The sequence below is a fragment of the Urocitellus parryii genome, chromosome 14 (genome assembly GCF_045843805.1).
Source record: "Urocitellus parryii isolate mUroPar1 chromosome 14, mUroPar1.hap1, whole genome shotgun sequence".
NCBI classification, from domain to species: Eukaryota; Metazoa; Chordata; class Mammalia; order Rodentia; family Sciuridae; genus Urocitellus; species Urocitellus parryii.
In genome coordinates this window covers 56,101,264-56,117,756 of record NC_135544.1, presented here as the reverse complement: position 1 = coordinate 56,117,756, position 16,493 = coordinate 56,101,264, and the positions used below count along the sequence as shown (strand labels likewise).

The 16,493-nt window shown below is 38.7% G+C and overlaps 1 protein-coding gene and 1 pseudogene across 2 annotated transcripts in view; one reads left to right on the top strand and one right to left on the bottom strand.

Annotated features, from left to right (window-relative positions):
* Xkr6 (XK related 6) overlaps positions 1 to 16,493 on the bottom strand; it is a 230,751-nt gene that overhangs the window by 162,909 nt on the left and 51,349 nt on the right. The window lies entirely within an intron of this gene.
* LOC113189846 (vacuolar protein sorting-associated protein 4B pseudogene) lies at positions 103 to 10,024 on the top strand (annotated as a pseudogene).

The following is a 16,493-nucleotide window of genomic DNA, read 5'->3' as shown; positions in this document are numbered from 1 at the left end:
AAAGTGTGTGATAATTAACCTGCTTCTGCAATAATCCAAAGAAAGACACTCACTCATTCACCAATAGGAAATAAGTGCTACAAGTCAAATGCAGCACAACAGATGGGGGACTCCAACCTGGCCTGCAAGACTGCAGCCCTGGTGTCCGCATACAACTGTGTGCCTCACGTATCAGCTACCAGGTGAGCTGTTTCCACCAGAGGTAGGAAGGCAAAAGGGCAGGCATGTTACCTTTGTAAGCCTAAACAGGACAGTCTGTAGACTCTGAAAGTAAAGTCCACTGAGAACCCTGAACCTTTATGCTGTCGATAATGGACCTCTTTGGTGCCAAGTTTATGTTTTCAAATCGTATTATTAATCCTGAACGTTAACTCCTTATTTGGAGAATGCTGGTAGTTTTGATCCCAAACATAATGCCTCAGGCTATTTTGAAAGGTTAAATCAGCCAAGAACTTTCAAAAATCACTTACTACTACAATATTCCATTCAAACAAAAATCTAATTTAAACTCAAAGATTCTTCTACCAAAGTTACACTTAAAGAATTGGCCCTAAGTAGAGTAAAATGAAGACAAATATCTTATAGATTTTTATATCATTCACATATATCCATTAATTATAATTCATAAACACTGATTATTATTCATTTCTCTGCTGAGTTTATGTATACCAATGAAATTCTTTAATTTTGCCAGGATATAACACATTGTTATAAAACATCAAATTTATGCTCCTGATTCAATTTGGTCCCATCTTCAATGTAATAAACACATTTGTAAGTTAGTTTTTCTTCCAGAATTTTTTTAGGGAATCCAACTAATTTCAGTATCTAAACAAATATTACAAAGCCATATGTTTCAACTTTGAAGTCATAAATCTCAGGAACTGTGCTTTAAATTAATATACTGTAATTTATGCTAAAGTATCTTAAATGATGAAGAACTGTGAGGAATCCTATGTAGGTTCTGATCATCTCATGGTTTTAATCAAATCAGAGCTTGAGGTGTTCATTTCCTACTGATATTCTTGTGGAGATTCTACAAGTTTTACACTCCGATATACTCAAATTTTAAGCAAGGAAAATTTGAAACTATGCTGGTTTTATTTAAAGCAAACATCCAATTCCTCTTCCCTCACCAAGTGCTCGCTGAGCCCTTTCTGTCTGCAGTACATTTTTGAGAAAATGTAATGAAGTAAAAAGGGCAGGCACGTTACCTCTGTAGGCCTTAACAGGACTTTTTCTACTTTAAGCTTTTTTATTTATTTATTTTTATTTATACATAACATTGGAATGCATTACAATTCTTAGTACATATATAAAGCTCAATTTTTCATATCTCTGGTTGTATACACAGTATAGTCATACCAATTTGTGTCTTCATACATGTACTTTGGATAATAATGATCATCACAGTCAACCATCATTAATTATCCCCTGCCTCCTCCCTTCCCCTCCCACCCCTCTGCCCTATCTAGAGTTTGTCTATTCCTCCCATGCTCCCTCTCTCCCTATCCCACTATGAATCAACTCCCTTATATCAAAGAAAACATTTGGCATTTGTTTTTTGGGGATTGCCTAACTTCACTTCACATTATCTTCTCTAACTCCATCCATTTACCTGCAAATGCCATGATTTTATTCTCTTTTATTGCTGAATATAATTCCAATGTGCATATATGCCACATTTTTTTATGTATTCATCTACTAAATGGCATCTAGGTTGGTTCCACAATTTTCCTATTAGCTATTGTGAATCGTGCTGCTATAAACATTGATGTGGCTGTGTCCCTGTAGTATGCTGTTTTTAAGTCCTCTGGGTACAGACCAAGGAGAGGGATAGCTGGGTCTGATGATGGGTCCCTTCCCAATTTTCCAAGGAATCTCCATACTGCTTTCCATATTGGCTGCACCAGTTTGCAGTCCCACCAGCAGTATGTAAGAGTGCCTTTCCCCCACATCTTCAATACCACTTATTGTTTGTAGGCATAATAGTTGCCATAAATGTTCATCATCATTACTTTAACATTTGCTTACTCCAAAACCCCAATATCCTCATCAACAGAGAGCCTACGGTTTAAGCTACAGTTCTTCTAGGGTCATACTGACACCATACTAGAGGCTCCAAGTGCTTCCCAGAGCTCCCATCTCCCCTCAGACCTACCAGCCTCATCCCTGCTACAGTCACAGCTAAACTATGTTCCAACCACTTTGTGTTTTGCTCAAAGTGAGCCACAGTCCACAATGACAAATACTGTGGCAATTCCAGGAGACAAGTTTCAGTTCCAGAGCTTTCCCCAGCTGCACTCTGGTAGAGCCTGTGGTGAAGCAGTGCTGTCTGGAAGACCCCCTTTGGCTCACATCTCTACCCATAGCCTTCAGTTACAGTAAGCAAAACCTCCATTGGGTTTTACAAGGAGTGGTGTGATGAAGTCTTCCACCTGACAAGATCAAGAAATTCTAATGAGTTACTTCTAAATTTGACAAATAATAGAATGGAATTTCTATAAAAACAATCCTTATTTCAACATACACTGAATACAATGTCAACCACATTCTCCAGAAAATGAGCAGAGCTAGCCCCTGCCCCATGCTGCAGCTGACACAGTCCTACCTTGGCTCCTCATCCAAGTAGAAGCCAGCAGCTTTCTTATCTTATGTGGGAAGCTAACTCAACATTCACCTTGCCATCAGTATACGACATTAAGCCCAACACATTCACCAGTCAGAAAAACCTCAAATTTAAGGATTCTGTGGGAGCAAGACAGAGGGCTCAGAAACTGGCATCGAAACAAATAGCTAGCCATTTGGAAGACAACCCTACTGCTTAAGCCAAAGTATGTTCCAAACACAGCACATTTAAAGTAAAATACATACATACATAAATAAATAAAAATACTTGAAGAAAACATGGGTAAAATGTTCAAAAATACCTTTTGAAGCACAGGAAGGAGTTTAACAATGATGTTAAACCTAGAAGTCAAAAAAGGATATAATTGTTTTTTTTTTAAGGTAGAATACCATACCAAAAAATACATAAAAACAAAACAAACTGAGAAAAATACTTGTAGCCAATATTAATAAAGACAAGAGTTTTTAGAATTTGCCAAAACAAGGCAAACAACCAATGAAATATGTGCAACAACTACAGATAATTCATCAAGGGGAAAAAGATGACCAGTAACTATATGAACACACTTTCAAAACCACTCAAAACTAAAAGAAACCCACTCCAAAATGAAATGCCAGCAGACTGACAGGGATCATCAAAAGTGTGGGGACACAGAACAAAGGGTAGGTATTTCAGTTCTTGGCAGACTTTTTAATCCCAGTAGCCACAGGATGATCTGAGTGGTGCTGAATTAGCCCAAAACATCAGTTAAACACAGGGCTTTTTACACAAAGCAAATAAAAATGTACTCTCGTATTCTTGTACTAAATTGCAAAATCATCTTTTTTTTTATTACTATGTTATAAAATTTAAATGCTACTGATAAAATTCTTATCCTTTTCATGTTCTGTTTAAAATGGCTCAAAGATCAGACTGTATATTTGAAGCTCAAAGTGTCTATACATCAGAATACTTCTACCTTCCTATGTCTGGTTCTCTTGGTAATAAATCAGGATGTTTTACAGGCCTTTGATGCCTCAGTCCTGCTAACCGAAAGGAACTGCGTTCTCTAAAAGAAATTATTAGACTAACAACTAGAACAGCTTGTAAGTGGGTGGCATATTCCAACCGCGATGAAAACAAAAGTACCTGTCTCCAGGCCATAGATGAGAATCCCACAGTCTTAATACAGCATTGCCCATGATAAACTTATGCTCCAGGAAGTGGACACCACAGTGTTTCTCACATTAACCTCACAATGGTCAGTAACTGAGACTTTTTTTTTTTGCCCCAACAACATGGCAACAAGCATGACCATTTGGGCCTATCATAAGAAATTAACAACATGAATGACCAACTGAACATATTCATATTTTCCTAGTTCCATCAGTAACTGTCCCAACACAAAGGAGGGCAGCCAAGAGGACTTTCTAAGAGAAGCTCCCTTCCCTCTTGAGGCTGTACTCCTTCCCTGCCTGCACACTGGAAAGCAACATCCTCCCGTCCCAAGGCTCACCCTTGCTCCATTCTGCACCAGTCCACATCTCTCCTCCAGGGACACATCCATCAGTTATGGAAAAGGTGAATGGCCACAGTAAATCCACAATGACAAATTTACTCTTCTAAACTGAATTGACCAATTAGTAGTTTTTAAATTTTTGCCTTAGGGAAATCTTCAAGTATATACAAATAGAACAGAACAATGAAGGACTATGGATTTTCACCCTATTTAACAATTATCAATATTCTGTCATTTCTGTGTCACCTACAACTCCACTCACTCCTCACCCCACAATTCAGTAGCAATTATTTGCCTTTCCCACCTGAAGTAAAATTACAACTAAGTAATATGGGTTTGTGGTTATTGTTGCTTTTATCATCTTAACCATCTTTAAGCAAACAGTTCAATAGGATTAAGCACATTAACATGTTATATCATCACCATATCCATCTCTGTAACTTTTTTCATATTGCAATTTGGATGCATTCCTCTTCCCTTTAGCTTCTGTTAACCTCCTTTCTACTTTCTGTCTCTGTAATAACATAGGACCTCAAAAATGGAATCATACAGTGTATCTCTGACTGGCTGATTTCACTTAGCATGATACCTTCAAAGTTCACCCCTGTGGTGATATTCCATTCATGCATCAATGGACACTTGGGCTGCTCCCAACTTAGGCTCTATGCATAATGCTGTTATGAACATGGTTGTACATTTCTCTTTAGGTCTTTGCTTTCAGTTTTGAGGGGTATATACCCAGAAGTGGAATTGCTGAGTCATGTGGCCATTCTATTATTGTTTTCCACAATAATGCCAGTTTACATTCCTATCAACAGTGCACAGGGTGATAATCTTATCTTTAAGGCAACTAGCACTTGAAAACAATTTGGGGTATAAGAAGTGTACTCAATACACATTATCTATGTAGTTAGCTTAACACTAAAAATATTAATAATGCAGGACTTTAAAAGACACAAAAAGTAAAAATGTAAACATAATGGAAAGCTATCTGAGGCTCCCAATGGAAAACTAACCTAAAACAACTATGAGTATTCAAGTAGCCTTCACATACCAGCTACATAAGTAAGCAAACTCAGATTTTTTGATGTTCTTAACATGGGCATAAAAATAAACACTAGTTCCAAATAACAAAAACGGCCTAACAAACTATCTGTAAGAACTTTAAAAAGTCAAATAACAACTTTTGGGAAAGATTTTGTTTGTTTGTTTGTTTGTAGTGCTGGGGCTTCAACCCAGGCCTACCACTGAACCACATCCCCAGTTCAGGAAAACTCTTAAAATATCATCCACCTATACCTCCTAGAACAACACTGTTTTAAGTCAGCATTCTACAGTTCCCGCTCAAATAAACAACTACCCATGGGCATCATCTTCTAAAGTCTGACGCTATGTATGTAGCGCTGGTACTGTTATGTTCCCAGGGGTTTTGAAAGCTAGGCAACAAAAATGGAACAGTATGGAACTATTATCTAACAATGGAATAAACAAAATTTATTAATTCTATGTTACAATTTAAGTATTTCAAATTCGAAGGACACAATATCCTGCACAATAACAAAACTGTTCATAAAAGCTATCAATTAACCATAAATGTTTATTTTTGAAGCCTCAATTCTGCTACACTGATGTATGTATTTACCTTGCACCAGTATCACCTACAATATTTTTGTAATAATCAGTGTCCAAGTTTTCTCCTTTATTAAATTTAAAAGAAGTATAAATATATATGTATTTTTTCTTGACAATTTGGTTTAAGTTGCCAACAACCATCTCATTGCAGACTTATGCTCTTACTGTAAAGTTAAACTTGGATGACGGTACCTTTAGGACCATTTTCTACATACAATCTGAAGCCTGTTAGTTTCCTCAACAATGCCATCACCAAACTCAAAGTAGATCCAAGAAGAGACATAATCATAGCTGGTACATATGATGACTAAAAACTGTGCAGAGTTTAAGATACATCGCTATAAAATGGGCTCTTTGTATCCATGGGTTCTGTAACCATGGACTCAACTAATGGCAGAGCAAAAATCACTGAAGAAAAATTGTACTGAACATAAACAGACTTATTTTCTTGTCATTATTCCCTAGTCAACATAACAACTATTTATATAACATTTACATTGTACTAGGTATTTGAAGTAACCTACAAATAATTCAAAGAATCACTCAGAAGATTGGGTAATTTTTATGCATATACTACACTATTTTATACAAGGGACTTGAGGATTTTGGTATCGCCTAGAACCAAACTCCCTTAGACACTGAAGGTCCTGAATACATAAATATATATATACATACATATATATTAATATCTGTACTTTGGCTTTTTTAAAAGGTTTAATCCTCATGAAGAACATAACACCAACACCGCTACCCTCCAAAAAAGGACCAAAAGAAAAAAGAAAAAAACAACCTATTCTTCTTTTTGTTGATTGGCAGATACTACCTGGAAAAAAATGCACTGCAACAGTTCTTCATGTTTCAGTTGTCTCCACCACCAAGTACCAGAACTGATGCTCTCCTCTCTTTTCTGGGACTCCTCTTTCCTCATGCTGTCCATGGCTTAGCACCTTAGTATCTACTCAGATGATCCTTCCTCAGGGAGGACCATCCAGACACACCCAACAAAAACAGCTCTGCTCACTGATTCCACCCCAACCAATCTGTAGCCCCTTCTTTATCCTGTGTGAGCTTTCTTGCTAGCACAATTTACTACCAAAGACTGTACTCTGACTTATTTATTTTCTATCTTCCCTCCTAGAATGATTCTAATTTCTTGACATTTACATATAAAACTGTATCATTCAAGGGGGAGAAAAAAAACTTCAATACAATTCTACATGAAGAATTCATTTTACCAATATGGAAACTGAACCCTCCATCTGCTAAACAGTAAGCCAGGACCTGGCTGTAGCTAAGTTTCTACCCTTAATCTCAGAGGGACTCTCAAGATCACATAACTCAGAGCTTCAAGGCCAGCTCAGTGTGAACACAGCCATACTTCAATCAAACACAGAACGTAACTGGCTATAAGCAAGCACTCATTTCTTGAAGTACAGAGTCATAGGCAAAAGCTGAAGATAATTATTACAGAGGCTCCTCAACACAATTAGAATAAAAATCTCTGTCAAAGCTCAAGAAACTACACCGACTGTTCAACTGACCAAGCAATTGTAAAAACTAAACTCTTTGAGCAACAACACTTTAGGGTTGGCTGAGGTGAACATGAATGAAAAGAAAAAAGCTAAAAACATAGGGATATGTGGGTAGCACAGGAAGCCCACCAAGGGGATGCTGAACACAAGAGGAAGAGAGAAAGCAGGCCATGAATACAAGCTCTTGAAAGGATAGCTACTACATAATTTCCAGGGCCTAGTGCATGATGAAAATGAAGGGCACTTTTAAAAATGATTATGAACCTCAAGATGGCAACAAGAACCTGTTAAACGCAGCATGGGCCTTGTGTGAGCGCACAGCAAGAATGGAAATGCAGAATCAAGCCATCCACAAGTGTAGAGGAGACCTTCACAGAGGCTGTGGAAACCCAGGCTCAGCAATGTCCAGCTATGTCCTCAGACTCGCCTGGGAGCTGGAGGAGGATATACTCTTAAATCAAGGGGAGGGGAAAGGATAACTGCATTAAGATCTTAAAAACACATTTCTGTGGTTGAGTACAAGATTAATTACCAGAACAGATGGGCACTTACTTAAGGCAGGAAATGGAATTGATAAGTTTTGTTGCAGGGTCATAATGAAGATGTTCTGGAGTCTGTCACTACCCAGGAAAGATCAATATGGCTCCCTGAGAGCAAGATGACAAGATCCCTATACATCAGATCTCAAATGCCTGACATAAAGAGAGACAGGAGAGAGATGCCAAAGTCAGATTCTTCCCTATGCACTAACTGCTCAGGGTTAGTCACTGTTTAAAAAGAAAGAAAGAAGGAAAGAAGGGAAGGAGGGAGGCTGGGTTATTATCAGGGAAAGAGATGGAGTCTGGGGTTAGAAAGCAGAAAGTTTCCTAACAGAATGAATCTTGGGAGAGTTAAAGTTTAAAACTAGGAAGTTAAAAAAGAAGCCTACAAAATTCCCAGCTATGTCACCATTCCAGATGACACATCTGTCTACTTTTGAGTTCATCTCCCAACTTCTGAAATGTTGTGATATATTCAACCAAGACTGCCATGTTTTTAATCACCTACATTAAATTTATTTTCCTGAGAGCTTAAGCCAAAGAAACTTTATTAGAAAGAAAACATATATGGAAGTTTCCAAGCAAGTTTCACAACACTACATTGAAAGCATTCCCTGCTTCCCATGCTCTGCACATCTGGGCCACATTAGGAATGAAACTTTAACTTAAACCTTCCTTGCCTTATTTCTAACATAAAACAAGACAACATTAAGACACTACCAGTAAGAATGACTTAAATCTGATGTCTGTCTGGAGGAGGTTCCCAGCTGGTGTGACGCAGTGCTATTTTATAAGTTCTGAAACAGAAGTCACTGCTTGGTACAAAAGAGACACCAACCTCCTAAGGTTTGTGGCTTTAACTGGGTGCCATCAGACATGACTGCTATTGGCTTTCTTCAACCTTCCTCTATCTCTAAGAACCCTCCTTGGGTTTCCACCACTGTGTTCATTGGAACCTGCCTCCAGAAAACAACAGATTTTGCAAGCAAAGCAGCAAAAGAAGACAAAGCTGTATAAAGCCAACCAAAGTATCAGGGCAGGGTGCACAGAATTTCTTGATAGAGCAGAACAATTAAAGAAGCATCTGAAGGATAGACAGAAAACCAGGAAAACAGTGAAACATGGACAACCAAGTCCAGCTGATGATGAATCACAGGAATGGGGAAGTAGAATCAGGTGATCCTGAAACAAAGAAACTGCAGAATCCATTTTAAGATGTTATTGATATAAAGTAACCAAATGAAAATGGAGTGATGCTGCCCTCTTGAAGGAGCCAAATAAGCACTCAAAGAGGCTGTGAAATTGCTATTAAATCTCATCATTACATGGGCACCATGGAAAGGATCCCTATTATTTGGGCCATCTAGTACAGAAAAATGTTACTTGGTCATAGCTGTAGCAACAGAAGCAAACAACTCAACGTTTTGTTCAGATCTTCTCCTGACCTTGTTTCTATGTGGCTATGTGAAAGTGAAAACTTCTAAGTACTTACTCCAACTTGCCAGAGAGACAAGACTTCCACTATTTTCATTGATGAAATGGACCCTCTGTGTGGTTCAGTCAAAGTGAAGCTGCACACAGAATTAAGATAGAATTTCTACTTCAAACCCAAGATAAAAATAAGGTTTGGGGAGCTACAAATATACACTGTGTTCTAGATTATGCCATTGGTTGAACATTTGAGAAACAAATTTATATTCCTTTGCTAGAAGACCATGCCTATGCGGCAATGCTTTTGTTTGTTGTTTCGTTTCTGGGGATTTGGGGGGCGGGGTACTGGGGACTGAACCCAGGGGCACTTTACCACCGAGGTATGTACCCACCCCTGTAATTTTATTTACTTTGAGACAGGGTCTAAGTTTCTCAGGCCCTCACTCAATTGCTGAGACTGGCCTTGAACTTGTGAGCCTGCTGCCTAAACCTCCCAAGTCATTAGGATTACAGGAGTTGCTGGGATGATAGACTTCTGTCACTGTGCCCAGCCTGGGCAGCAATGTTTAAACTGCACTCGGACACCACTCCGGACAACCTAACAGAAGCAGACTCCTGAGAACATGGGAAGAAAACCAGTGGTACTTCAGAGGTATGATGATGGTATCAGTGTAGGTACACCAGTTAGAGAAGTGGAGTTTCTCATTTCCAAAAGGCCTGTGGACCCACCTGAGCTGATTCTAACATCCCAGATGATCTCTAAAACCCTACTGTCCTGGATCTCAGAGCCACTGAAATGACATGAATGGACATCCATGAATATTTTTATACATCTCACTTCAGAGTTCCCTCAGCATGAGTCTTTTTGGGAATAAGCTATATTCATATTATAGCAGACATGTATTAGAGGTCTTTTGTGAGTAAGTATTGACTTCAATAAAAAGACTCAAGAAGAAATGATCTTTCATTGGACATTGTCATGTCTGAAATGATGGAAGCCATCTTGAAACTGTAAGGATTGCTAAACCACGAGCTGATGACAGAGTGAAAAGATCAGCCCAGGCTCTGGGTGGTGATGTTGACTATATTGGTAATGCCTAACTTTGGGATTTCTTATCATTGAAAAGTAGAAAACAAATGAGTGGCCTTCTCATGAAGTCGTTAGTGCATTGTGATACTGTTGATTTGTCCTAAATTACATAGTACCATTATGACTTCTAGCAGAGCTACTCTGAAATGGAAAAGATTGTCTTCCAAGGAAGCAATCTTTGTCCTTCAAGATGTTAATCAAAATTTGGCAGGGCACGGTGGCACATGCCTGTGATCCCAGTGGCTCAGGAGGCTGAGGCAGGAGGATCATAAGTTCAAAGCCAGCTTCAGCAAAAGTGAGGCGCTAAGCAACTCAGACCTTGTTTCTAAATAAAATATAAAATGGGGCTGAGGATGTGGCTCAGTGGTCAAATATCCTTGGGTTCAATTCCTGGTACCCCCCCCCCAAAAAAAAACCTTTTTTTTTTCACTTAATGAGTTGGGATACCAACATTGGGGAAGTTCTGGAACAAATGACTTAGAGCCTTTGTCACCGGAAGAGTCAGGCTTTTACCATTTTAAAAGAACAATAATGAAGTGATCCATACTTGAGACTTGAAAGGAGCTAGATGCACGTATCATTCCAGTTATAATCTTCTTTGCTCTCCAAGGACCTTGGCTTCCATTGAGGGGTGGAATTGGAGCTTGACTTCATCACCTGAAGGAGCCCATTTTCCTTTCTCTGGATATTCCATCTCTAGCTTTATCATTTCCAGAGAGGACGAGAGGGAAATAATAGTTTTGGTATAAATGTTCTTTTCAGTTGTGACAGATGCATTGATTATGGAAAGAAGAAGGTGTCATTGATAGATGTCTGATCTGCCTTATTGCAGATACTTAAATAATCTTTTTCATTTGGTTTTTCCTTTTGGAAAATGGAGCATTTATTATAGTCTTACTAATAGTGGATGTTTTAGGGACACAATGAAATGATAATATTTTGTTAAATATTCCTCTTACTGTCAGGTACAGTTCCAGACCTACAAGTCCAACTACTCAGGCAGGAGGATAGTAGGTTCAAGGCAAGGCTCAGTAACTTAGCAATACCCTGTCTTAAACTTAAAGTTCTTATTTATTTGTTCACTGGTTTACTTATTTACTTACATAGATGGACACAATGCCTTTATTTATTTATTTTTATGTGGTGCTGAGGATCGAACCAAGTGCCTCCCACATGCTAGGCAACTCTACCACTGAGTTATATCCCCAGCCCAAATTTAATATTTTTTAAAGGGCTGAAAATATAACTCAATGGTAGAGTACTCCTGGGTTAAATCCCCAGTATCACACACACATGCACACATATCGTCTTTTTGTGTACGGTAGTTCTACATCTCTGTATCTGCATGATTTACCACCCTGAGCTCACTTGGCTTACCAACAACCCACAGAGAATGTCCAGGACCTTTTTAAATGTTTAGTATCAAGTACAACACTAATATTTCCAGTATACAACCTAACATTATGTTGCTTCTATGGTACTATCCCTCCAGAGACTCACAATAAACTTGTTGGAAACTATATATTTATCCTTTTTGAAAGTATCTGTTGAGTCTGACCTTTTACAAGCTATATTTTGGCTTTTTTTTTTTTAAATGGAAAAAGTGCACAACTCTGCATTTTTAGTTATGTTGTACTTCACTACAAAATTTTGGCCTACCTTGCGAACCTATCCAGGTCTTAAAATTTTTAAATTCTTTAGTTCTAAAACCTAATGTCTCCGCCATTCTCCTGGTTTTCAGTGATAGAAATTCAAACTTAGAAAAGCTCATTCAGATTTATTTCTCAGCTTTTGCAGAGCAGGGCCCTGTCTCCTAAAAACATACATTAAAAACAAAACACGTCTTGTCTTGCAGGAGGCCTTCTAAGACTGCAGTCACTTGTTGAGCTTCCAAGATCCAGAAACTGCTCTTCACAGGGGTCAGCAAAACCCATGAAGGGCAGAATCACCTGTGGGCTCAAGTACTTCCAATGGACTAAAACCAGAGGAAAGTAGATTCAACAAATGTTCCGTGAAAGTTCTAATGGCTGAGGAGACTTGGAGGAAAAAAAAAAATACCAAGGTCCACAAGCCAACGAGCATCTCCTCCCAGCCCCCAGACAAACCCTGTTGGAAATTGAGATATACAATTGCAGGGAACCAGAGAATGGAGTCATTTGTTCAAGGCATCCTTTCCACATAAGCATGCTAAAAAAGGAATCCATATTATAATCAAATGATCTTTTAGTGGGCTTGGAAGTCAAGCAAGTAGATCTCTAAAATACATTCAACAGCCAAACAGAGTGGCACATGCCTGTAATCACAGCAGCTCTGGAGGCTGAGGCAGGAAAATCCCAAGTTCAAAACCAGCCTCAGCAACTTAGTGAGAGCCTAAGCAACACAGTGAGACCCTGTCTCAAAATTAAAATATAAAAAAGGGCTGGGGATATGGCTTCATGGTTAGTCCAACTGAGTTCAATCACCAGTACCAAAAATAAAAATAAAAATGAATAAACAAATTAATAAAAAATAAAATATATTCAACAGCCATCGAGGTATTCTACAACAGGATTAGACCCCAATACAACAGAGTACTAAATAGGGTCTAACAGGCACTTGGGCAAACACTTAAAAAACTGCCTCAATTACATGAGGCAACTAACCAGCTTCCTTGCTGACAGTCCTACTTCTTCCTGAGACCTAAGGCATTCCACCAGGCCTGGCCAAATTCAGCTGGCCTGAAAGTTATCCTGCCGGACAGGCCTGGAGCCACATCTGTGGAGCTCAAGGCCCCACTCTACCACATTCTTTTCTAATTATGTGAACTTCAACAAGTTTTATCTTTTCTAAACTTTAGTTATTAGGTTCAGTATTTTGCTGTTAACAAATTAGCACAAAATGTTAGTGGCTTAAGACAACACAAATCTATTATCTTCAGTTCTGGAGGTCAGAAGGTATCTGTCACTTATAAGGCCCCTTGTGTCTACACTGGGCCCCCTCCAGATAATCATTATATCACAAAAACCTTAGTCATATCTATGAAATCCCTTGTGCAACACTGAGTAACATATTTATTGAAACATATTTGTTGAAAATTTTTAATTTGATCCTAAAACTTCAATGCTGTTAACTAAGGACATGGCTATTTCCATGCATAGGTCACAGTAAAATTAGGCTGTGCTTTCTATTTCAGTGTTCACATAAAATGGTATTTTATTCATGGAGGAGAAAATATAAAGTAATCACTGAAATTCTTGAGGCTCTACTAATTAACACAGAACAAATTCAACAAATAAGAAACTAGGTAAAAGTAAGAGTTTCTAAACGTTTCACTAAGCTCTTCCTATCATTAAAAACAGGAAATAGGCAAACTATACTAATTCTGGTCTTCCTTCTCTCTCACTGGCCAGCTGAGCTTTGCTGGGCTCTTCTCATGCGGTAGATGTCAAAGAGGTTTCTCTGCATATCCAAAACCAAATTCCTTACCCTTTACAACCTTGCTTCTCAGTCTTTCTTAACTCATTAGACAACAACCCCACCCCATGAAAAACCTTAGCATCATCCTTTTCCCTCACATGCTCCAAATCCATCAGCCAACCATCACATCCATCAGCACACTACATCAGCACCACCTTCAAGATGCACCCAGAGTCTGAGGGCCTCTTGTGATGTCCAGCATTACAACCTGGGCCGAGTCACCATTCACCAACTCCCTGGGTACTGGTAACTAGTTTCCTTCTATCCTTGTCCTCCCAAGTTGTCTAATAGGCAGCCAGAATTTTTTTTTAAAACACTAAGATAACATTTTGCTCAATTTTCTCTCTCTTTTAAACTGTGATAAAATCTGCAAATAATGATATTAAACAAATCTTGGGTTTCAATTCAGTGAGTACAGACACCATGTAACCAAGACTCTCGTCAAGATATAACACTTCCACCTTTGGAGTAGCAATGGGGTAGGGTGGTGGGTTTGTGAAGGGAAATTCAGGCTTCCTTTCCTGTACCAATTCACCTTTCTTGGACTCATCAGGATCAGGGTAAAGAACAAGAATGTGTGCGCTACACAGAGGCAGTGCAAGGGCACTGAGACAACACAGGGTCATTAGATCTGTTATGACTAAAGCTGCTAGAAACACTGCTTTTGTGGTTATCTGGTACTACTGAGTCAATACCAAGGACAAAACTGTTGTGTGACAGGAGGTAAATGTAGCTGCTTGTCCACAGCAGCATTATTCTTAGTAGCCAAGAGGAGCAAGAGGTCCAAACGTTCAATGGATGATTAGGTGAGCAAAGTGCAATATAGCCATACACTGGATTGTTGTTCAGACGTGAAAGAATGAAGCACTCACACATGCTACCAGATAGGCGGACCTTGGAAACAAGTCAAAGAGGCCAGACACAAAAGGTCACATTTATATGAACTTTTCACAACAGGTAAACCTGTAGGACAGAATACAAACTGGTGGTTGTCAGGGGCTGGGAAGAAAGGGAAATGGAAACATTTGCTCAACAGATATGGAGTTTGTTTACAGGGTGATGAAACATTTTGGAACTAGCAGAGGTGATGGTTTCTCAACATTTTCAATGTGCTATATGCCATGCGTTGTTCATTTTATGTTATGTGAATTTCACCTCAAAAGACTTGGGCTGGAGATGCAGCTCAGGGGTAGAATGCTCCTGCACTGAATGCCGAGTTGGCGGGGGGGGGGGGTGCTCTATTTCTGTGGAAAAATACTCATGGTGTATCACTATAGTCACTGTTTTACTGATGGCAATTTTCAAAAGTTACATACTTGAGTGCTCTGTTTTAGACGCTCTGTCTCAAGGGGACTTTTTGTCTTCCTGTGGTAATCTTTGCTCAGAGCAATAATCTCAATGAAAAAAAAATTCCAAAAACTTGACACTGTATTGAATTTAGTGTTTATATGCTCAGGTTTGACTCAATGAATCTGTTCTTCATTGGTCTGTCACACAGATAATTCAACTGTCCCCTGTTTCTTTTAGGTTATAATCTGGACTATGCCTCTTTAAATTTCTATGTGGGAGTGGGGATTAGAGTGGGAATGAATTTTGGAATTGAGACGTACCATAAACAGTGATAATTAAAACAGAAGATATGATAGAAATCATTTTCTTGAGTCTGTCTTTTAAATTTATTATGTTGAATGGGGAAATCCCTTAGAAGCATAGTTAAATTTCATGATGTAGTCAATTTTTAAACATTATTTTGGGGGCTGGGGTGTGGCTCAGTGATAGGGCACTTGCCTGGCATGCATGAGCCCCAGGTTCAATATCTAAGCATTGCAAAAAAAATTTTTTTAATGATTTAATAACATAAAACTTCCAAGATAAACAGAGGTACACAGTAAAAGGTTTTCCTTTCATCCTTGTCGACTCACTACCTACCATGTCTCTCTCCCTGAAGGAGCCAATATAGTTTTCCTATTCTCTTTTATAACTGATAGCCCCTAGATACTCCATTATCCATGGAGTATATTCCAGGGCCCCAGTAATGCCTAAAATCACAGACAGTACTGAGCCCTACATCCTACATATACTGTGTATATATGTGTGTGTATACACACACACACACACACACACACACACACCCATGATAAAGTATAATTTATAAGTTACGTACAACAAAATAAAAAATACAATTTAACATGTTATAAAAGATTTCATCATGCTGCTCAGAATGGCACACACAATTTAAAACTTACAAATTGTTTATTTCTATATTTTTCCATTTAGTGATTCTGGACCACTGCTGGCTATAGGTTAAATGAAATTTCATAAATCCAAACCAGGGCTAAGGGGGTGGGGAATCTGCCATATATACTTTCCCCGCTACTGACCCAAAGAGCCACTTTTCTCTGCATTCTATGCTTTAAAACAATGGATCTCAAACTTCAGCACTGTTGCATCCAGGCCTTGGAGATTCTCATCCTACAGGAAGAGCTGTGCCAGAGAATCTGCATTTATAACACATTCTTTCTTGGGCCATGAGAATGTTGCTGGTGCCAGTACCATCCTTGAAAAACATTGATTTGGTAAAATCAAGGAACTGATGATAGACATAGATGCTCCTAAGCCAAACTGAATGCCCTTCAGTCACCAGGGAGTAGCTTGCAGTCTGCATTAGTTCCCTCAATCAAAACTA